Source organism: Manis pentadactyla, chromosome 2, assembly GCF_030020395.1.
Source record: "Manis pentadactyla isolate mManPen7 chromosome 2, mManPen7.hap1, whole genome shotgun sequence".
NCBI classification, from domain to species: Eukaryota; Metazoa; Chordata; class Mammalia; order Pholidota; family Manidae; genus Manis; species Manis pentadactyla.
The window spans coordinates 102552538-102573425 of NC_080020.1; the positions used below are offsets into that span (position 1 = coordinate 102552538).

The 20888-nt window shown below is 36.8% G+C and overlaps 1 long non-coding RNA gene across 2 annotated transcripts in view; it reads left to right on the top strand.

The window, feature by feature from the left end:
• Positions 1 to 4899, top strand: part of LOC118919946 (uncharacterized) — a 43104-nt gene extending 38205 nt beyond the window's left edge. The window contains exons 3-4 of one of the 2 annotated variants that reach the window (XR_005027728.2): positions 2223 to 2304; positions 2414 to 4899. This is a non-coding gene — a long non-coding RNA (uncharacterized LOC118919946). Of the gene's footprint in view, positions 1 to 2222 lie in introns of both variants that reach the window. The other variant, XR_005027727.2, reaches the window with a different exon arrangement.
• Positions 4900 to 20888: the final 15989 nt, after the last annotated feature.

Below are 20888 nucleotides of genomic sequence, written 5' to 3' on the forward strand. Positions count from 1 at the left end.
TAGATTGATTTTTTGGTGACTTGCCATATCTGTCCTTTTGAAATTCATCCTTTATCTTTGGCAAAATAGAGTATTTGGCTATTCCTGCCCAAAGAGATTCTGACTGATCTTCTCTGATGGTAACAGGGCTCAGCCCCCTCCTTCCTGTGGGATAAAGGAGCAGCTTAGAAGAGTGGTTGGTCAGACCAAGAAGGCTCTGGAGGCCAGCTCTTTTTCCCAAAGTCCTTTATTTAGTCTTTGACACAGAGTGAACTTAGTTCTGTTCTCTGGAATCCTTTCTTCTTTCCACACCTAGTATTCTAGAGTTGTTTTCTAAACAATGAACAGGCCACATAAAGCCTATGACACAAGCTTTATTGATTTGGAGGAAAGACAAATGAAAGAGGAACCAAAACTTCTCTGGCAGTCTGTGAACAAAACATTTTTTAGAGGAAGCTAGTTCTTGTATGACTAAAGGTAGACAATGAGGGAGGAGTCAAATTCCTTGTGATATTTACCTTCTTACTCCATTCACCTTGGAAACTATCTCTACCAACAGGTACCAAAAAAGTTGATGGCAAAGTGATCTCTGAGGAGTTCAAAATATATACTTGTCAACTTGGAATGCAAGTTATCCATACTGTTGAAGAAAATGGATTTGTAAATTTGCTATTACATACATCCTTTTGCATTTCAAAGAAAAGACACTTTTAGTTTTTCTTAGGCCTATTCACTTCCAGTGTTTCCATTCAAGTGTTCCTAAATGGCAGCGGAGTAAGAATGGATACATGCAATCTGCAGGGGAGTTGGCTCTGGGGGTATATTCTTAAGTGCGGAATAGAACATTTGAGAATTATTTTGTGTCTTCTGTTTTATTTTAGAAAATCATATAAACTTAAAAAAATCTTAAAACAGATGTTTCAGGGAGAGGAATAAGGCTTATTATTTGGCTTAGACCATCCCTTATTTGTCAACATGTACCTATTGCATTTCTGTTTAAGAAGCATGGCCTTTGATGGAAGTTTTTCTCTTTTTTCCTTTTTTCTTAAGGATAAACAGGGACAAAAGAACCACAAGAGGCTTATTTATGGACTTGTTCTATGAGTCATCCTGGTTTTCAGGTTGTGGAGTCCTAAGTCATTTGATGTGGAAATTTTTAAAGAAGGAATTGTTTTTAGTCACTCTGTGTAGGAGGGGCCATGTGCTTTGCAAATATTTTATGATGTTTTTATGTACCCAATATCTAACTAGTTATATCTAATGCGTAATATTTGCACCATCTTGGATAATATTTGACAAGTAATTAGAACTTACAAAAGTACTCCATGTTTGAATAATTATCTGAACTGACCTGAATTATCACAATCTGAACTAATATGTGAATGAATGAAATAAGAGTGGTGGGTTTTGTAATTAGAAGGGATCACCATCCCAATAAGAGCAGACTATAATATCAGAAAAAGAGAAACAAGAGAAGATCTTCCCACTGTATTGTATTAAGGAGCCATGACGAAGGCCTGGGAAGAAGTGTAAGGCTCATTGTGGAGAAAATCCCTACTGATTCAAGGGGTCAAGTTATGTGTGCCTATGTTTGATTTTAACACATATTAAAAATACAGTCCATACCAGAAAAGTCATGGAATGATCAAGTCCCACTAGAACTTAGAAAATACTTTAAGCAACTATGATGTTCTACCCTCATAAGCATCATATTCATATTATAGTTGGACAACTGAGGGGAGATTTGCCCAAGTTCATGCGACTGCCAATAGTAAAAGAGAGATCATCCTAGCGCAGCATTCTCTTAGCTTCTCCTGCCGCTTTCCCATGAGTCAAGCAGCTTTCGTGCGGTCAAGTGTCTTCTGGGTGGTGATTCAAACATTTTGTTTGTAAAAACATACAACTTTAAAAGTAAGTACTACAGGCAATTTAAGTAATAGAGACAGCATCATTACAACCAACATGCTTATCAACACTTATTAACTATCTCAGGCTTCAGTTTGGAAAGGCCAGTACCTTAAGCGAATGAATCAACCAGATTCTAATTTAATGAAAATGCTACAGTCCCAGGGAGTGTTCTTATATGGAATTTCTTTTAGCAGTCTAATTTTAAACAGCTGGAACTCATTTGTTAAGCTGTAGTCTATTCCACTTTTTAAAAAGAATGATATGTGAGTTTTTTTCCATGCAGAAGTAGAACTTTCTGGAAAGTCTGAATACATCCCCCCTACTTGAACTTACAGGGTAGCAGCTGTGTGGAGACCCTGCTGGGAAGCTTGGGCTTTTTGTCCTCCACCTCCGTCTGGTTATTAGAGTCATGCTGTGGTAAGCGCTGATTCAAGGCTGAAGGCCTTATAGGATCCCATTGTTCATGTCCTTCCTTTAACTGGATGTTCTGTTTCTGTAATTACTGCTGTTTATGACTCATATCCAGAACCCTGGTGTGCCACCTCTTGCAGATCCATGCCATCTTGAAGGTTCAAGAATCCATAGGCTAGTTGGAACAGAGGAGTAGATGCTGAAGGAAAGAATAATTATTGCTGGACTCCAAAATATGAGGAGAGAACTTTGCATAACACAGAAGGTTAAAAGATTGCAGCAACTTCTTGACAGTTTCATTGTGGTTTGTTTTATATACCACTGCATGCTGTATGTAGATGAATTCCTATTTATCAGAGGTGAGAAGCAGAACATGGCCTTCTGTGACTCTTCAACTTGCTCTTATCAGACTGTATCTGACAATTGAAACAACAGGAAGTTTTACTGGAAGCTTTTGATAGCTGGGGTTAAACAGAAAGCAGTGAGTAATTCAGAAATGTCGTAAGACCAAGCGTTGAACTTGCCCCCACCACAATGTGGTAAGCTCCAAAATAAAAATATGACAGGTATATATCTAAGGCAAACCACTGGGTTTGGGGTTTTCTCCTGCTCTATTCTCTGAAAAGTGTCCCTTGTTTGATATGGTATACTGTGTTCCAGCTTATATAGTCCAGGTATACAGCTAAGCCTTTCTGCAGAAAGAGGGAATGATGGAACATAATGTAGCCATTGTTTCATATCAGCAAGGTGTCACTAATATATTTCTATGAACAGTTAAAATACAAATGAATCCTTATCAGGTGCTCTTTGCTGTTTGTTTACATTAGGACCCTGACTTTTAGGGTTTAGGTTATTCTGGATAGATTCACTAGTCCTGAGTCATTCATTTATCAGTTCAACAAATCTTTATTGGATGCTGTGCACCTGTGCCAAGTACTCAGAACTGTGGGAACCTGCTAGTCATAGTTCCTGATATGTATCTTATAGAGAAGTTATTGCTTTTAACCTGAAGTTCCTTTCTAAAACAGGCTTTCTCAACCAGTTCCATAAGAAAAATTCAGCTGTGCAGAAAGTAATTTGTGAGTACTTTCTCAGTTCTTCCAAGGATGTATTTGCAGTTCTTTAAATGGCTTTGTTGCCTACCCATGTAGTTTTTCCTTCTGCCTTTCCATTTCATTTCATTCTGATAAACCACCCTTCTGTCCCAAACATACATGTGTATAAAACAGACACTTTGCTCACACTGTTATCATGAGGAAGGCTAAGTTGAAAACTTCTACTTATCTTTTTGTAATATTATTATTCAGGTATTCATATTGTGCAAGTTAATAATGAGTTCCATTGACTTATGTTAAAGTTTTAAAGTATTTCAGGCTGCATATTTATACTGTAACACAGACTTTACCCTCATTCTCTTTTCCTCTCATTCCTGCATATTCTCAGCCTTTCCCCTTCTAGTTTAACTCCTCAATTTATAGTGATTTGGGATAGGAGCAAGAGACTTCCCCACACAGAAGAAGCATCTGTCTGTGTGGAATGACATTGTGCAGGATTGAAATGTTTGGCTTTCTCAGTGTGCTACATCTTGTCTCCATCAGTGTGTTGTTATGTCTGGAACCCTCAGAATCCTTATTTATTCTGTGAATGAAAGAAAATATTTCAATTCTGTGTTCTACTTTTCCATCTTATGTGAAAAAGAACAGATAGTTTAATTTTTCTTTATATTGATCTATGAATTTCTCCCAGCTCATCTGCTTAAGCTTAATGGATGTATTTGCAAGAGAAAATGTAGAAAGGAAGAAACATTGATCATTTCTAAACAAATTCTCAAGTACTTACTGTCCAGTGGGCCCAGGGGTTTATCAGTGAGTGCAAAAAATGTAGGATGGAGAAGTGGAGAGTTGTCACTGAGTATCCAGAGGGGTTTAAGTTATTCTTTATTGAAAAATGTCCCACTTTGTTCTCAAATTTCATTAAAAGAAGTAAAACAATGTTAATCACTTATTGGAAGTGGTCACCATATTTTTATCAAAACTATTTAAGAACTCTGCTCAACTAAGTATCAAATATAGCATACTTCAATATATTAGGTAGAGGAACTTTACAACAGGAAATGATGAAAAGAGGTGAATCTCTAAGATCTCAAATACCTTGATTTCTATGTTAGATTTAGACAAATTTTTGTTGTTCAGAATAAGTGAAAATAATACTGCCAATGCATGCTCAAGACATTTTTTGTGTGTGTGCATTTTAAACACAGGAATAAACACACTTGTTAGGAAATTAGACACTTTACCTGAAGGTTTTTAGATAAATTTATTCCAAATTAGATCCTTTAACTGTGTCAATTTCAATCAAATTTCTATGACTTAAAACGCAATTATTTAAGCCTGGTTAGGGTCATTCGCTCCATGCAGATGTCTTCATCTCCTTGCTGCTTCTCTCTCAATACCCCCTCATCTCCTATGCACAGGATCCTCCCCTGTACTCCTTTTCTATCAGGACTGGTTAGCTGTGTCAAATACACATCTCTCTGAGATATTCAGGTCACTTAGACCTCCAACAAAATGATAAAATGATACTATGAAGAGCTTCCTATGGCTTTTCGTTTCAGATTCAATTTAGAGAAATGATAAGTGAGGAGGGCCTTGTATTGACTTGCCTGGACATCAGGAAACTTGTATTTAATACTTTTCTAGTACTTACCAGATGGGAAACTTTTGAAAGTTAGTTTCCCAGAAGAGAGGTTTAGTGGAGAGTGGAGAATCGGTAGGAACACATGAAGTGGGATGGGATAGTGCAGAGAAAAAAGATCACAATGAAGTCTCAGCAAAAACCTCAGCCAATCCCATGGGGACACTCTGGAACTGGGAACACCATACCGATTAGTTCTAATTTTGATAAGGGGAAACCAGGTCTCTATACTCCTGCATGAATCACTTGTTGAATGCATGCTGCCTTTGGAAGGGGGAAATCACATTGCGCAAATTGGGTCTCTTCTGTTAAGGCTAATCTTTGGAGAGGACTCATCTTGCAGTGTCAGAAACTGGAGAAACAAGTGCCTCAATCCTGAAGAATAATCTAGGCAGTTCACCGTAGTTTACCCCTCAAACCGCCAAGTATACCTGGTTCATATAAATTGTGGGGAACACCTCCTTTGAGATTCTGGTCAATGCCTCTGTCATTGCAGTGGATCCTGAGGGCCCAACTAAAACTCATCTTTTCCTCCCTCTACTATTAATTCTAGGTTTCGCTCATCCTTGCCTTGCATCTCTACTGGTATAAATGGATTAATTGCTAGGGACCCAGACTCTACTCCCTGCAAGGTCTGAAACCCAGAGAGCCAGGTGAATTGGTTGGGTGACAAATGCAGTCATTCCTGCACTCACTGTGTAACAGCAGCCCTTGATGATTAGGATCAAATACTCCTGCAGAATAATGACTTCTTTCCTTGTCTGCTGTTGTCTTGAAACCTGGAGGACGAAGTGACCAGGGGGCAGCTCTAGCTTGAATTTTAATAAAGCTCTTCCTATAGAGCCCAGATTTGAAGGGACAAAAAGCACAAATTCTCTAAAGAAATTTCTGGGAGGGATAGTAAGTGAGTTGGGCCTATTGTGACTTTAAGTCACTTTTACTGTTACTGCAACTGTTTGGTATTTCAATTACCACATCTGTAAAAATAAAGTCCTTGGTTTGGATAATCAGTCTTTAATATTCTTTCCATTGCTGATAAAGTATGATTTTTTCATATGATCTAAGATCATACATATTTCAGAAACTTTAAATATATGTTCAAGTAAGTATCAAAAAGACTGAAAAATTTACTATTTGTGGTGAATATCCCCTTGAAATGAAGCCCATTTTGAGGGCTTGGATAATTCTGACTTCACTGTACTAATAAAAGACTAAGATAAGATAAATGCCAATGATACTGTTTTTATTCCTTTAGGTATAACCTGAAAGACTAAACAATCTACGACTGTTAGAATTATTATGGTTCTAGACTTCCAGGAAGTCCATGGGAATGCAAAACTTCCTGGTTTCCCATTTCATTGCTGATGTTAATTTTTATTGTAATTTTGGTAAGTTAGGTCACATTATTTCTTTGGGCATCTGTCTCCCCATTTATGAAACAAGAGGCCACAGTCAAGTAAATATCTATCCATTTCTTCCCAAATCATATATTACACAATCCTCTCATTGACTTATGAACTATTTTTTCCTTAAGTGGTACTATAACTTAGTGTTCTGAAGCCCAATGTACCTTAAGTTATATTAAATAATATTATTGGTGCTTACGCTTTTCAAAGTAGGTAATAGAAACATGAAGTTTACAATGGAACAATATAATATTTAAAAACTCAAACCAGCATGAAAACCAAGAAACACAAAATTTACCCTCTTGTTGAATAGCATTGTTAAATTAGTAAATTGCAAATACTACAGGATTGTTATTCACTCCTTCCCAGTAGAAAAGACACCCACTCTTAACTTAGAACAATGTGACATTATTCTCATGGTTCTCAACCCTGTGTGCCATATACACAAATGAAACAGAGCTGATTATTTTTAAATACTCACTTTGATCTTTTAAAGTACAGATTTTACTCTGAAGTTTGCAATGTCCCAGCCATCAGTTGGAAATCACAAAGAAGGCTATTATATAACATCTATGAGAAGACTTTATTTGCTACCCTGTATCAGTTGCCGTGTTTTCAGCTATGTCTGTGGTAAATTAGCAATGCCTATGATCATTTTCAATAAGAGATTTGAACATGCCATTATAATAGAGCAATACAAGTTTTAAGACATATAAGACAAGCATGTATTAAATATACATATTCATTTGCATATATATATATATTGCGTACACATTTTTTTTTAACTTAGTAATGTTTTCCTGTAATTACATGTGACAATGGTAGGATCTTGGGCTGGTATCGGGAGGACCTTGATTAGTTCATACTTAGTTACCTGTTAGTTATTCTATGTAGCCTTGGGTATTTTCTGAATACCTCCAGGGTTCAAATATTCTCTTTCTAAAATAAGGGGATTGATAGTGGTTATGGGCCCCTTTAAGAGTCTGATGAAATCTATACTCTCCCCAGAAAAATTATGAATACACTTTGCATTAAATTTTGTATGCCTTTGTAAAAGGTCATTGACTTCCTTAAGTATATTCATGGACTTGAGGGTAAGAATGACCAGACAGAACAAATTTTGAACTTTATATTTCTACATGACAGAATTTCTAAAATCATCTAGGATCATGAATAATTATTAAGTTCTTTATGCTAACTTAGACCTTCCATTTTGTCCCTTCAGACTTATCTCAGGTTTGTCTTTTTCTGACTCCAAAGCTATGGGTTGGGCTTCTTAAGAACAATTCTGTAGCTGAACTACAGTGCACAGATTGCCAAGAGAAAATCATGGGAGAGTCTAGCACATCTCTGGACCATCTGAAGAAAACAGAGCACTGATCCAAGTTCATAAAGAAACCAGAAAACCTGAGTTGACAGCCACTCACATGAAACAGATGTGGGGATTTTACTTGACCACACCTTGCTCTTGGCTAATAGTGTGGTGGATTTCCTAAAATTGTTTGTAAAAGCCCACGTAGCTTTCAAACAAGTTGGATTTTCAAATCTTAGATGGTCAAATTCTAGGGCATAGTACAGGTCACGCCACATTTACAGTTGAGGGGCATGTCATGGGATCATAATTCAAATATTCATTGTTGGAGTGAAAAAATTGTAAAGGAGGTAGGCAGGATGAAGGAGGATCTAGAAATTTTGCCTTATGAGGTTGGTCACAAGGACCATGGATGTTTCATCAGGGAAGAAGAGTCTAGGTTATCTTAAATATTCCATGAGTGTGACATGGAAAGTGGAGCCATCTTACTTTGGGTAACTCTGGAATTCAGAACTAAGACAGTGACTAAACTTAATTCAGTGAGGAGGGGGTTTCTAACAACACACACTGTGCATATATGAGACACATTCCTTTGTACAGGGGTGGAGGGCAACTTCAAGAGATGAAGTACAGGCTGCCTGACTCCCTTTCCAGGGAGATTGTGGAAGGTGGGGAGAGAAGAACAGTTGTTGGTGAGAGAAAGACCTTAATGAATCTAAAAGAAATTTCTTTTATCTATGTAATTCTATAACTAGATTTTTTGGGTGAGCAAGGTGGCTTGGGAGAGGTGGTTACTAGGAAGAAAGTACCATCTTTTCTGAAGCTATAAAGGACATGAAAGAGGCTTCCTGGTAGGTCACTGATTCCAGAATGTAAGCATCAATCTGGCAGTTGAGATAAAGATGAGGAACAGGAGGTTCCTCACTCACTGTAATGATTGGCAGATACCTAGTAAAATATTTGCTCTATTGAAATGAAAGGAGCTATTGTAAGTATAGCTTGGCCATATACTGAGACTGCATTAAGTGGAAATAAATTAAAATTGTAGCAATATTGCCATACATACAATGTATATTTCATTAATATTCAAAACAATCCTATAGGGGAAGCCGTAATGACATCCTCATCCTCATTTCACAGAAAGAAAACAGAGGTTAGATAGGGTAACACAGCAAGTACTGGTGGAGCTGGAACTTGAACTCAACAGTTTGAGTTCATAGGCCATGCAGTTAACAATTACACCATACGCTGCCTCAAAGTTCTTGAAATAGGTCCACAGTCTTATTGACTCTTTCTCAGGTTCATAAATCATATGCTGTATGTTCATGTTTATTTTCAGTATAAGATTATTTATAGAAGTCCTTGAACAAATATTGACTGAGCACTCCTATAGGCCAGGCACTAATGTAGGTGCTAGGGATATAGCAATGAACAAAACAGACATAGACCTCAGGGTTCTACTTATATTCTCTTGGAGAATAACAGTTAATAAACAAAATGGACTTCTTACAGTCTGTTAGACAGCAATAAATACTATAAAGGGAAATGAATGATAGCAGGAAAGGGGGATAGGAAATGCTGGGAAAGCAGCTTCAAAAGTCTAAAAGTCCCATTGAAAGGTGATATTTGAGAGGTGGCAGGTCCTCCTTTGATCCAGGGCAATTACAATTTCCCACCAGCTCTGCATGGAAATGTGTGGAGAGTCTTGGAGAAACCCCTAAGAGTAGTACAAGTTCCTACTTTAACCCATAATACGTGCTTACATGGGTCTGGAGATAATGGATAATACAGAATGTGAAAATAAAAATGAGAAGTGCAATGTTCAATTCTCGAATTGTTCATGAGTCCTGAAGGCCAAGGCCCTCAGCTGTTCCATCCATCCAGGTGAACTAAGTGTGGGAAGAAGAAGCCATCTGCTTCTGGCTAGTGTAGCTAGGAAGAAGTGACCATTTCAGAACAGTCAGTCAGTAGCTCCCTGGGAAACAGCAAATATCTCTTGAACTAACTGCATGCATTCTTGTAAAGTCTGTAGTCCACTTGCCAACAAAGAGATCTAACAGGCTGTCCAGTGTTTTGCTTGGACTAATGACTCCATTAGTCATTTTTGCTGGTGGGTCTGGCAGTGTGAGTTTTGTGGGAAAACTCTAAAGATTTGAAGAGTCCAGTGCTTTTTTGTTCCCTTTCTTTATACACGTGTGGCTTTAGGCCAGAAAATTTATTTCTTGCCCTTAGGTATATTTTTTTCAAGACTGCTGAAGAAAAGGCATAGGAACCATGGGACAGTAAGATCTATTGCCTAGATTGACAAAGTCTGAGCTCCTTAGGGGCAATAATTAAGGCTTATTCATATTTGTATCCAACCCAGTTGAATAAATGTGATTCTTCTACATGGTTATTTTAGGAATAATGGACACACAGAAAAGATATCAAGCCTCTAAAATCCAAAGTATAAAATTCAGCAACTATAACTGATTTTGAAATAAGCAAGCAAGTCTAATATGCTAGATTTTCTTTCATTTAATTTGAGAGCAGAATAAAAATAAATAACCAAGCAGAAAGAAATAAAAGTTACTTCTTCAAAAACAGACTTATAGACAGAAGAAATAAACTAGTGGTTACCAGAGTAGGGAGAGGAGAGTGTGGAGGAGAATTGGGAAAGGGGAAACTCCCAGTTATAAAATAAACAAGTCATGGAGATGAATAGAGAATTAAGTCAATACTATTGTAATAAGTTTGCATGGTGACAATTGGTAACAAGATTTATTATGGGGATTACCACTTCATAATATATAAAAATACCTAATCAATATGGATGCACACCTGAAACTAATAGATATTGTATGTGAATCATACTTCAATTACAAAAAACTTCATTCTTGGTGTCTTTGATTCTTAGTATTCATTTTCTCCTTAAAAAAATTTTTTTTTCCTTTACAGAATGTGCAAGAAGATTAGTAGAAAATGATGTTTAGGGAGGAAATTAACACCTTCAAACCCAAACCACAAAATGTACCATGGGCTTTTCAAATAAGTGATGCTCAGCTCTCTTAGTAAGCCACTTGCCTTCATATTTTGAGTTTTTCTCTTCTTAATGTGCAAAAGCTGATACATATTGGGAAGAAAAACACAAAGTCTCACTTCTGTTTTGGTTTTTAAAATGGAATTTAAGAATGGAATGTAAAATTAAAGAGCAGCAAGTGGTCATTTTGTCTGTCCTGGTTCCTCTGAAACTTTCCGTAATTTTGTTTTTCTAAGCACTGAACAGAGACAGGTCTGACACTCCAGAGGAGAATGTTACTTGCACAGGAGTGACACTGAAATACCCAGCTAACAATTCTCTGGGTGCTTTTGGCATTTTAAGTAGAATCTGGCAGCAATTCACCTATTTCTGCGTCAAAAATATCCATGTTTTGAGAAAAAGTGGCTTTTCTTAAATGTCTTATTTCTTTCTGCCTTTGAAAGACCAAAAATCTTCACCATTACAGATAATAAAATTAGTTTGTGACATTTCCCCCTTCTTATATAAATAGCCACTCTTCTTACTCTTGACTAGTCCTAAATGTCTTTTCCATGTCTGATTATTTCTAGTTTAGGGCTAAGGTAGGAATATAGTAGAAAAAGTAATTTTACTTTATTCACTGTAAAATAAAGTTTCTGATGGAAGAAGTCTAAATAAAAAAGAAAGAAAGAAGCCCATGTTGTCAGTTACCATGCAATGCTACTTCTCACACTGTTTAACATGGAAATTTGTCAGTTGGAAAAACAGAGGCGACTCTGCATATTTCAGGCATTAAAGAATTAAGACAGAAATTAGGTGCTTGTAGAACTATTGGAAGGGCAGGAGGTGAGGTACCTCTAAACCTCAGGTTTACAGCTTTTAGAAAGTAAGGAAATTTAAGAGATTGTAAGAAATTGCTGACAATGATCACAGCTGCCTCCAGCACCAAAATGGGTAGTTTTCAGGGGAAGTAAGTAGATAGAGGCTGCTATAAACTCATGTCTGCTGAAGGCCATGGGCCTTCTACTCTAGTCTCCAGAGGACCAAAAAATAGGGCATATGCTTCCTTTTCTTTTTCTCTCCTAAATTTCACATGACTTCTTATGTCTAAAGTGGAAACTGCTGGCAGGGATTCTGGAAATATAATTCCTGGAAAGGTTTCTGAGTCTTCTTGTTCAGTTGAGAGCATAGAAGGGAGAAAATAAGGTGAAATTACCCACAGATAAACTGCCATTGGGAAAAAAGAGTGTGCTGGAAGGTGAGGAATAAGAAGATAGTCGAAGACAAAATTCTAGACTGATAAACTAATTGTTTTCACATATTCCAAAACAAAATGTGAATTATCTTAAGCCCCTTAGTTTCAGCAGAAACCAAATCATGCCAAACAAACCTTACTTCCTTTATTTGAAGGGCACTAAAACTGACAAATAAGAAGATGGGCTTGCCAGTGTATCTCTTGATTTGGAGGAAGGATTTTAAAAATCTAACATGCTATCTTTGTGCACAAGTATGAACTGCTTGATATTACTGTTAGGGAATTCATAATTGGTTAACCACTTCTCTTAAAAAAAGTCATTAGTGGGTTAACATCAATCTATCTAGAGGAAGTTCTGAAGTAGTGTTCAATAAGTCTCAGAATCTAGCTCTGTCTTGGTTAAATGTCTTCACACATAATCCTAGAAACTTTAAAAAATTATATGGGTTGAAATGCATTCCATAACCAGTCAATGGGATGCCGTATACTATGCTATGTACAATTAAACATCATGTTCAAAAATAAACAAAACATTGATTTGCATGATTTATTCTTCCCGAATAATAAAAGGGCTCCTGTTACAGCATAAATTTTTCTTGAGCCAGTGCATAACTCCCTGTCACTTCTCCTGGTTGTATATAGTCAAGTCCTACTTCTGGGCTAGGCATGAAAGGATGGTGAGAGAAAAACTGAATATATGCATTTGTAGTTATGTAAGTGAGTTCATTCTTTTTTTCTGCTTCTCATTTATGCTGTATAGTTAAATACTAATGCGCAGGGTCATCTTGGACTTGGACTGAGGGAGGAGAGGAGCTGGGAAGTGCACATATTCAACTTCCTATCAAACAGTTGTCTCACAATGACTTCAAAACACATCCAGAATTATACTCATGATCTTGTGCCACTCACTTGCCTAAGCCAGATAATTGCATCATCCTTGAATTCTACCCTCTCTCACTATATCCAAGTCAATTATCAATCCTTTCCATTTTACCTCCTAAGCACTTCCCAAATCTTCTTTTATCCCATCTTCTTCTTTTACCACCTTATTCTATGTTATGATCTTTGTTCAACTGCTGTAATGCAACTGCCTCCTATTTTGGGTTTACAGTTTCTCTTCCTCTATCAGTGTCCATGTCTTTTTCTCTGAATGGCACTGCCAAAGTGCATACCAGATCATGTCTCTCTCTTTAATATCTGTCAATAATTCCAATTGTCCTTAGGATAAAATAAAACTAGATGCCAGTAACACCCTCCTACCCACCCATTTGTGACAACTAAAAATATTTCCAGACTTTACCAAATGTTCCTTGAGAGGTGGAGGGTAGGGAAAAAAGTTTGAGAACCACAGAGGATGTGTATTTGTATAGGAATATTAATTGAGCAATTCCCATTTGTATTAAGAGGTGGTTTATTAGGTTTAGGGTGGCAGGTTTTGTTTTTCTTCTAAGATTTAAAAAATCTATATATCCTTTCCATCCTAAAACAACTGTGTCTTTCTAACATTTATCCACTGTCACCGACTTTAGTGATGAACACAATCCACTGCACTAAAGCATCACAGAACACCCTTAGTTGTGTGGTTTGGGGTACTCTTTCTTGGTACTCTGTGTCATTCAGGATGCCTTGTAACAAATAAAAGTCACAGGGATGAATCTGCAAATCCAGAAAGAGCAAAAAAATGCCAGCCCAGCACCACATATGACTCTGTTTCCACATGTCTCCTCTACTCCTGCCTTTTTCCTCCTGACTAAACACATTAAAGGTTTTTAAAAATTCTTTTTCACCTCTCCTATTTTAACTGCCAGTAGCTACTACGCAAAAGGATTTCACAAGCTTCTCTGAAGGAGTTCAACAATGTGCTAAAAGAGTCAGGATCAATTCTTTATTGTCTTTGTAATACTAGTTCACTATGCATCCAGTCTTGGGATGAATGCTTCATTGGTTTTATCTCATACAATCCTCACAAAAGCTGTATGAAGTCAGTAGCTTTAATTTTCCCAGAGAAATGTGGTAGGTCAAGTGGCTTGCTCAAGATCAGACAGATAATAAGTAACAAAGCTGCATCTAAAATAAGGGTCCACCAACTTTTTCTGTAAAGGGCAGGTAGTAAAATATTTTTAGTTTTGTAGACTATATTGTTTCTGTCTCAGCTACCCAATTCTGCTGTTGAATTGTGAGAGCAGACATATTAACTACATAAACAAATGTAGCTGTGCTCTAATAAAAGTTTAATAAAAGCAGACATTGGGCTTAATTTGGTCTGTGTGCTATCATTTGCCGACTCTCAGTCTAGAATACAGATTTATTCTCTCTTATGCTATGTTGGTATTAAAGATGAAATATACTAAAACATGCATCTCTAAATTTTTCTGTAGCAATGTTATCAAGATGAATATTACTAGAAAATGCTATGCAAAGAAAGGGATGCTCTTGAAACCAAGTGTGCATTGCAGTCTGAGTGTGTTAGGTAGTACTTCCCCTCTTAACATGAATGGCAATGGTCAAACCTGCAGACCAACTAAGAGGATAGTATGAGAGAAATTGCTGTAAATCTCTTTTCCATTTGCATTCTGGTCACAAAGTAATGTATTCTCTAACCAAGTATACCATTTCATCTGTACTCTGTTATTGGAGAGATCAGACATGATTGTTTATATACTTTTCAACATTCAATAGTTGTCTACTTCTCAGTCAACAACCTGGGTTAGAACAGAGAGTACAATAATTCTTGCTGAGCTACAGCTATATGAAATTCTTACATAATTCAGTGTGGTTCTGTTATCATTAACATAGTTGGAAAAATATTTGTCTCCATGTTTTGAGATATCATACATTATAAATTTTGACAAACACCAGGCCATTTGGTGGGAGATTTCTTTTTTGTCAGCCTTGTAAACAGTTCATTGAAATTTAATATGCCTGAAAAAGTGGTACACAAAATTCATGTAGTGACCACCAAACCTGTTCCTTTCCTATTCTGTTCTCCTTTCCATTGCTTTCTACTTCATAAAAATAAGGGTGTACTGGTCTCTCCAGTATAGAGTATACTGAACTCTAAAACAGCTTTAGAGTTCCTGACTTTCCAATGAACATAAAATGGAAGACTCAAAAAGAGAGCAATATTTAAATCCAGAACATGCTGACTTGTTTTAGGCTTTGGCATGTGAACTATGATGATAGTCGGGGTTGTGTATAAAAAGCAGAGACTGTCATATGATTGTGCGGTTGGGCACAAAGACAGTGTCAGAGGGAGGTGGGGGCGGAATTCTGCAGCTTGTGCTCCATGACTGACATCTCATGCCCTAGTATGCAAATGCTTTTTCCTGCTGGGAGAGCATCATTTTTCCAGTGTCTTTCCTTCTCCATTGCATCCCTCCAGCGGGGAGATACACGCTCACACTGGTCTTGGTTAGAATTACTGTACTTTATTATCCCTTTGCTAAGTTATTGCCATTGTGCCTTTATAATTTCTTATGGTTAAACCTGGTTCTACTCTTCCATAGCCTCCTTTCACTGGAATCTTGATGATTTGGTATTTTTAATGGAATTGAAGAAAACTGCTATTAGCCAAATAGGAATAGGGATAACTACATTGAGTTGAATGCTCTATCCAGCTCGTGTCTGTAAGACTTATGTAGAACCTTTTAAATACATGGAAATCTCTTGATATTTTATTGAACCTAGTTCACACTTCAGGAAATGGCTTTCTGATATAAATTCCTCCTAGCTTTTACAAAATTTAGAGAATATAACCATGAGGACATTTGGGACTTGCTTGTGAAAAAGACTCAAGTTTGTTTGCTTTTGAGAAATCCTCTGAACTATGCATACCGTTAAAGACATGAAAAATAATGCTGAAAATAACATGAGGAGGGGAATCCTCATGAGGTTTCTGATACTTCCTGCCCTGGTCAGGCCATAAATAACATAAAAGTGTCATGCCTTTGGTATTTGAGCACTTCCTTGTTCAGTCTTAAAGATAACTTGAAGTGCAGAAGTGCAAGAAAGTGCAGAATTTCCATAATAAGCATGAGCTGGAGTTGTGATTTGAGATTTGTGTAAACTTTAGGCTTGGCCATTAACACTAAAATTTTACATGTGGTTCCACTGAGAGCTTCTCTAGGTTTACTTAGTTACTCTGTCTTCTAAGTAAATGGAAATTTAAATAATTTAACTGAAACTAGTAATTCATGTACTTAAAGTTTCACTAGTGCTCTCAAAGTATATGGCAGTATTGATGATTTTTTTTTGGTATCATTAATGTATAACTACTTGAACAACATTATTGTTACTAGATTCCCCCTATTAGCAAGTCTCCCCCACATACCCCATTACAGTCACTGTCCATCAGCGTAGTAAGATGCTATAGAACCATTACTTGTCTTCTCTGTATATACTGCCTTCCCCATGTCCCCACCCCACTATATTATGTGTGCTAATCGTAATGCCCCGTTTTCCCTCTTATCCCTCCCTTCCCACCCATCCTCCCCAGTCTCTTTCCCTTTGGTAACTGTTAGTCCATTCTTGGGTTCTGTGAGTCTGCTGCTGTTTTGTTCCTTCAGTTTTTTCTTTGTTGTTACACTCCACAGATGAGTGAAATCATTTGATACTTGTCTTTCTCCACCTGGCTTATTTCACTGAGCATGTTGTTACAAATGGTTTTGTTTTCTTCTTATGGCTGAATAATATTCCATTGTGTATATGTACCACATCTTCTTTATCCATTCATCTACTGATGGACACTTAGGTTGGTTCCATTTCTTAGTTATTGTAAGTATGGATGATTTTTGTAAGAGTATTTAACAAGTGGTGTAGCACAAGGGTATTATTGGTGATTTCCTCAAGAAATACTCAGCTAGATGCACCTACATATTCTTAAGAAGCAAAAAAAAATCCTAATCTGTTGCAAACTAAGAAAATAACAAAGAGAGACCTGTTAAAATTTATTGGTTGGTTTGTTTCATGCATGAGTCTAAGTTGACTGATTTCCAGCTTTGATAAAATTTTAATATTAGCCCCAGTTCCTGAGACTGGGAAAGAGTACAGGTCATTGTGCCTTAATAAACACTTTGCTTAGAGCCAAATTATAATGTGAGTCTATAATTAGAGGCTGAAACGACCCAACAGATAAGGTCTTCATTAGTGATGAAGAAATATGTATGTATTTATGTATGTATTTATCTCTGTGTCTGTGTGGTTTAATAAGTATTTCTGAACTTGTACAAAAGACCGATACCTTTGCAAAGTAAATGCTACAATAAAGCTTTCACCTCTAGGCCCCCAATCCTTTTTCTTATCAGGGACTCCCTCCTTCATCCTGCATTTCTATTGTAAGTTTAAAGTCTTATTCAAGGGTACCTTTTGCAATTCTGCTCAAAGCATCTGCATATAAAGCTTTATGTCACTAATATTAGGGACACTTGACTCTAGAAAGCATTTTCATGGAAGGCTAATGGTGACTTTGGTGTTTGAACTAGAAAATAAAGAGTCCGAAGGTCATCCCCATCTCCTGTTAATGAGATTATACAGGCCATCTCCAGGTTGGCCCTATCCCTGGGAACTCAAAAGTTGGAGTTAAATATTTGCATGCCTTCCAAAATTGCTTCTGTTGATAGATACGTTCCCTAATGCCTTACAAAATTATTTGTAAAATATTATTTTATTAAAGAAAATCAGCCAAAATATTATTAAAAATAGCCAACAGACTCTTCGCCTATATGTTATAATTGATGAGAGACTTCATTCCCATTCCATAACTATAAAGATAGGCAGACAGAAAGAGACTAATTTGCAAGCTCTGAATGAATGCAAACACTCATTCAGAAAAGAGAATCAAGAGGAAGTCATATCTGATGGCATGTAATTCCCTCAGATTTGATGTCTTTTTATTTTTTAAATGTTTTTTTCAAGGGAAGCAAATGGTTTATTTAGTAGTAGCTTACCTCAGAATAGGTCCCTAAAGTTTTTAGCTTGTTTGTTTCCCCAATTCACTTAATTTCAGTCAGCACCTTATTATTACTCAAGTTGTCAGGCAGCTGTTTCTGCGGTAGTCTCTCCCTGGACACTAGGTGAAACTTCAACCTGGATGGGGGAGGGTTCTTGACGCTGATCTAGAAGGAATTCTTGAACCAGTTGGACAAGTGTAGGTAAGGAAGGAATTCATTAAAGTGAGAGTAGTAGTGAATGGCAGCAGCCATGCAGGAAGCAGAGAACAAGGAAGAGCAGAGGGAGGGAAAAGTAACTCATTGAACTCCTGCTCAGCATAGGGCAGATCTCTTGTCAACTCCTGAAGCCAGAGTCACCTGGCATCCAGTGTCTGCTTGAATCTGCATGGCATGGGGACTAAGCCTCTACCACTCTAGGATTTGGGGGAGCCACAGAGCACTGGATGGAGTGAGATTATGTTCTGAGAACTTCCCAAAGGCAAAGAAAGGAGGTTTTCAGGCAGGCTACTAAAGAGCATGATTGCACACCTGCAGTCCTGTCCAGATCATCTGGGTGATGGGAACTGGTAAGCCCAAATCAGAGATCTCAGTAGCCCTTCTGTATTTGTCTGAAGTAGAACCGAGAGAGTGAAAACTTGTGCTTAAGACTAGAAAATTGAATGAAATAGTGAATTAACAAAGACTCTTACTACTGAAAGAGCACAGAGACAAAACACAGTAAGTTGAGCAGTGAGAAGTCTTTATTCAAGGGAAAGAACACGGTCAAAGAGGCAGGCAACCTCAAAGAGGAGCACACTTAAAGGCTTAGGATTTGTGTCTTTTAAGGACTTCAAGAATGGGGCAAAGAGCGGGGTTGGGGAGGCATGGGCTTGATATGTGGTCTCATGATGTCTATCTCTGGTGAGAGACATATCATCATACATGTCAGTCCTCTAGATATTCTGTAAGATAAAGTTAACACAAAGAATTTATTGATCCTGTTCTTATGTAAGATAATGGTTACTCTCAAGTACTGTAAACATGTCATTTAGGACTGCTTTCCCTGCTTTAAGATAGGATCAGTTGCTGGCTAATTATAATAAAATGTGAGGAATCTTATCTCCTACTTCCCTGATTTTTAAACTGGAATCTTAGCCTTAAGGTGCAGCCACTCCTGTTTTTACTATACTATTTATATCTTGGCATTTTCATCATAGGTGGGAAAAATAAACCATAATGTTTGTCCCATGTTCCTGCTCTATCTCAAAACTATATTCTCATTCACCATCCATCTTATTAACGTTACCTTTCCAGATCTAAGCTATCCTGTATGAAGAAACACATACATCTGTAATGCAAATGATAATTGCTCAGGACTGTCAAAATAGAGTTTTAACCTAAAATTATGTAAGATAAAACAGCTTAGATGGAAACAAGCACCCTAAGATGTTCAAAATTACTGATATAGTCTTTTGATGATCAGTAGTTTAAAAAAATAGCTTCTACTTCAGCTCATTCCAAATGTCAAGTAATAATTATTTAAGAATATACCTGAATTCTGGGCACAAAGGGAGAAACAGTATTTCCAGTAGCATTAGAAAGGGTCATTCAGTGCTTTAGTTGTTGACCCTGCTGTATGTAGTCACAGTGTATGCTCAAGTTCTTACACAATTGCAACTTCTCAAAAAAAAAATGTAGCTTTCTGATATCCATCATGATGAAGGAATAACAAGTAAAAATGAAAATGAGAATATAAATAACATTTATTTCTAAGGGTACATTTTTAGTATGTGACTAAATTCACAGAGAGTGTTTGTTTTTAAACTCTTATCCCAGTATGTTTTTCTAAATTTACTGTGAAAATATAACATAGTAATAATTTTAGAAGTTTGACCACTTTAGCTCCTTACTTCACAGTCTGTCTCAGGCAGATTATGGAGCTAACTCTGTATAAGTCTTTCACACTTTATCCTGATTTTCTCCTTGAGGGACTTTGTAATAGTTGGTCAGAGTTAGTATAAGAGGTTCCTCCTACCTTTAATTATTTGTGCCACTGATCAGTTTTGGTACATGAATTCCTATCAGTTAATCAGAGTCATAATAGAATAATAATTTTAGAATAAAACAAGTTATTTCTACTTGAGTCACTTCTTTGGGTTTAGATTATAAAAAGGCATTGCTGAAATACACGTATCTTACCAGGGATGGATAAGCCATAGAGAGATTTTAAGCCATTATGAAGATGATTTAGATAGTTTTATGATTGTTATCATGAAAAACAGAACGAAGGAACTACAGAGACTAAAGTAAAGTTCAGTACATTTTGTCAAGGGATGAAAATAGGGAAGGAGAAGGGAAAAACCACATCATGGAGTAAGGCTCTTTTTGGTTTGTCTGAGAAAGACCTGGAAGCCTGGACATCCAGAGGGTAACACTGAAAAGCTGAGAGACAAGGGAAATGCTGAAGTCAGCCTACCTAACAATAGAACTTTTTGTAGAGCTAGCAGAGCCTAGAAGACAGGAAACTGTCTCCCTACAGTTAGCCAATATGGTTATGTTAATGGAAAGAACTTGGCTTATTACTGTAATAATTAACAATAAAAATGTCTATATTATCTAGCCTATTAGAATTTATAAGGTAGCCTCAAAATACTCTGAATTGAGGTTAGCAATGACTCTGGAAGGCTATTATACCCCTTACTGGGAGATAAAATGGGGAATAAAGAAAGTTTAACTATCTGTTATACTTTTTATAGCTAAGAAAAAATAGGACTTCTGATTTTAAAATGTTCTTACATATTAAATTTTAGATAATTGATAAAGAAAGAAGGAAAGAAGGAAAAATACAGACTTTCACTATGGGAAGGACACTAATATTAATATATTAGTTGTTGCCTTTCTGTCCTGTAATGTTTTTAAGATAAAGTTAAGTTTGTATTTGTATACAGTTTTCATCTTGCATTCTCATGTGTTATTATAACATGTTCTTTTTCCCATG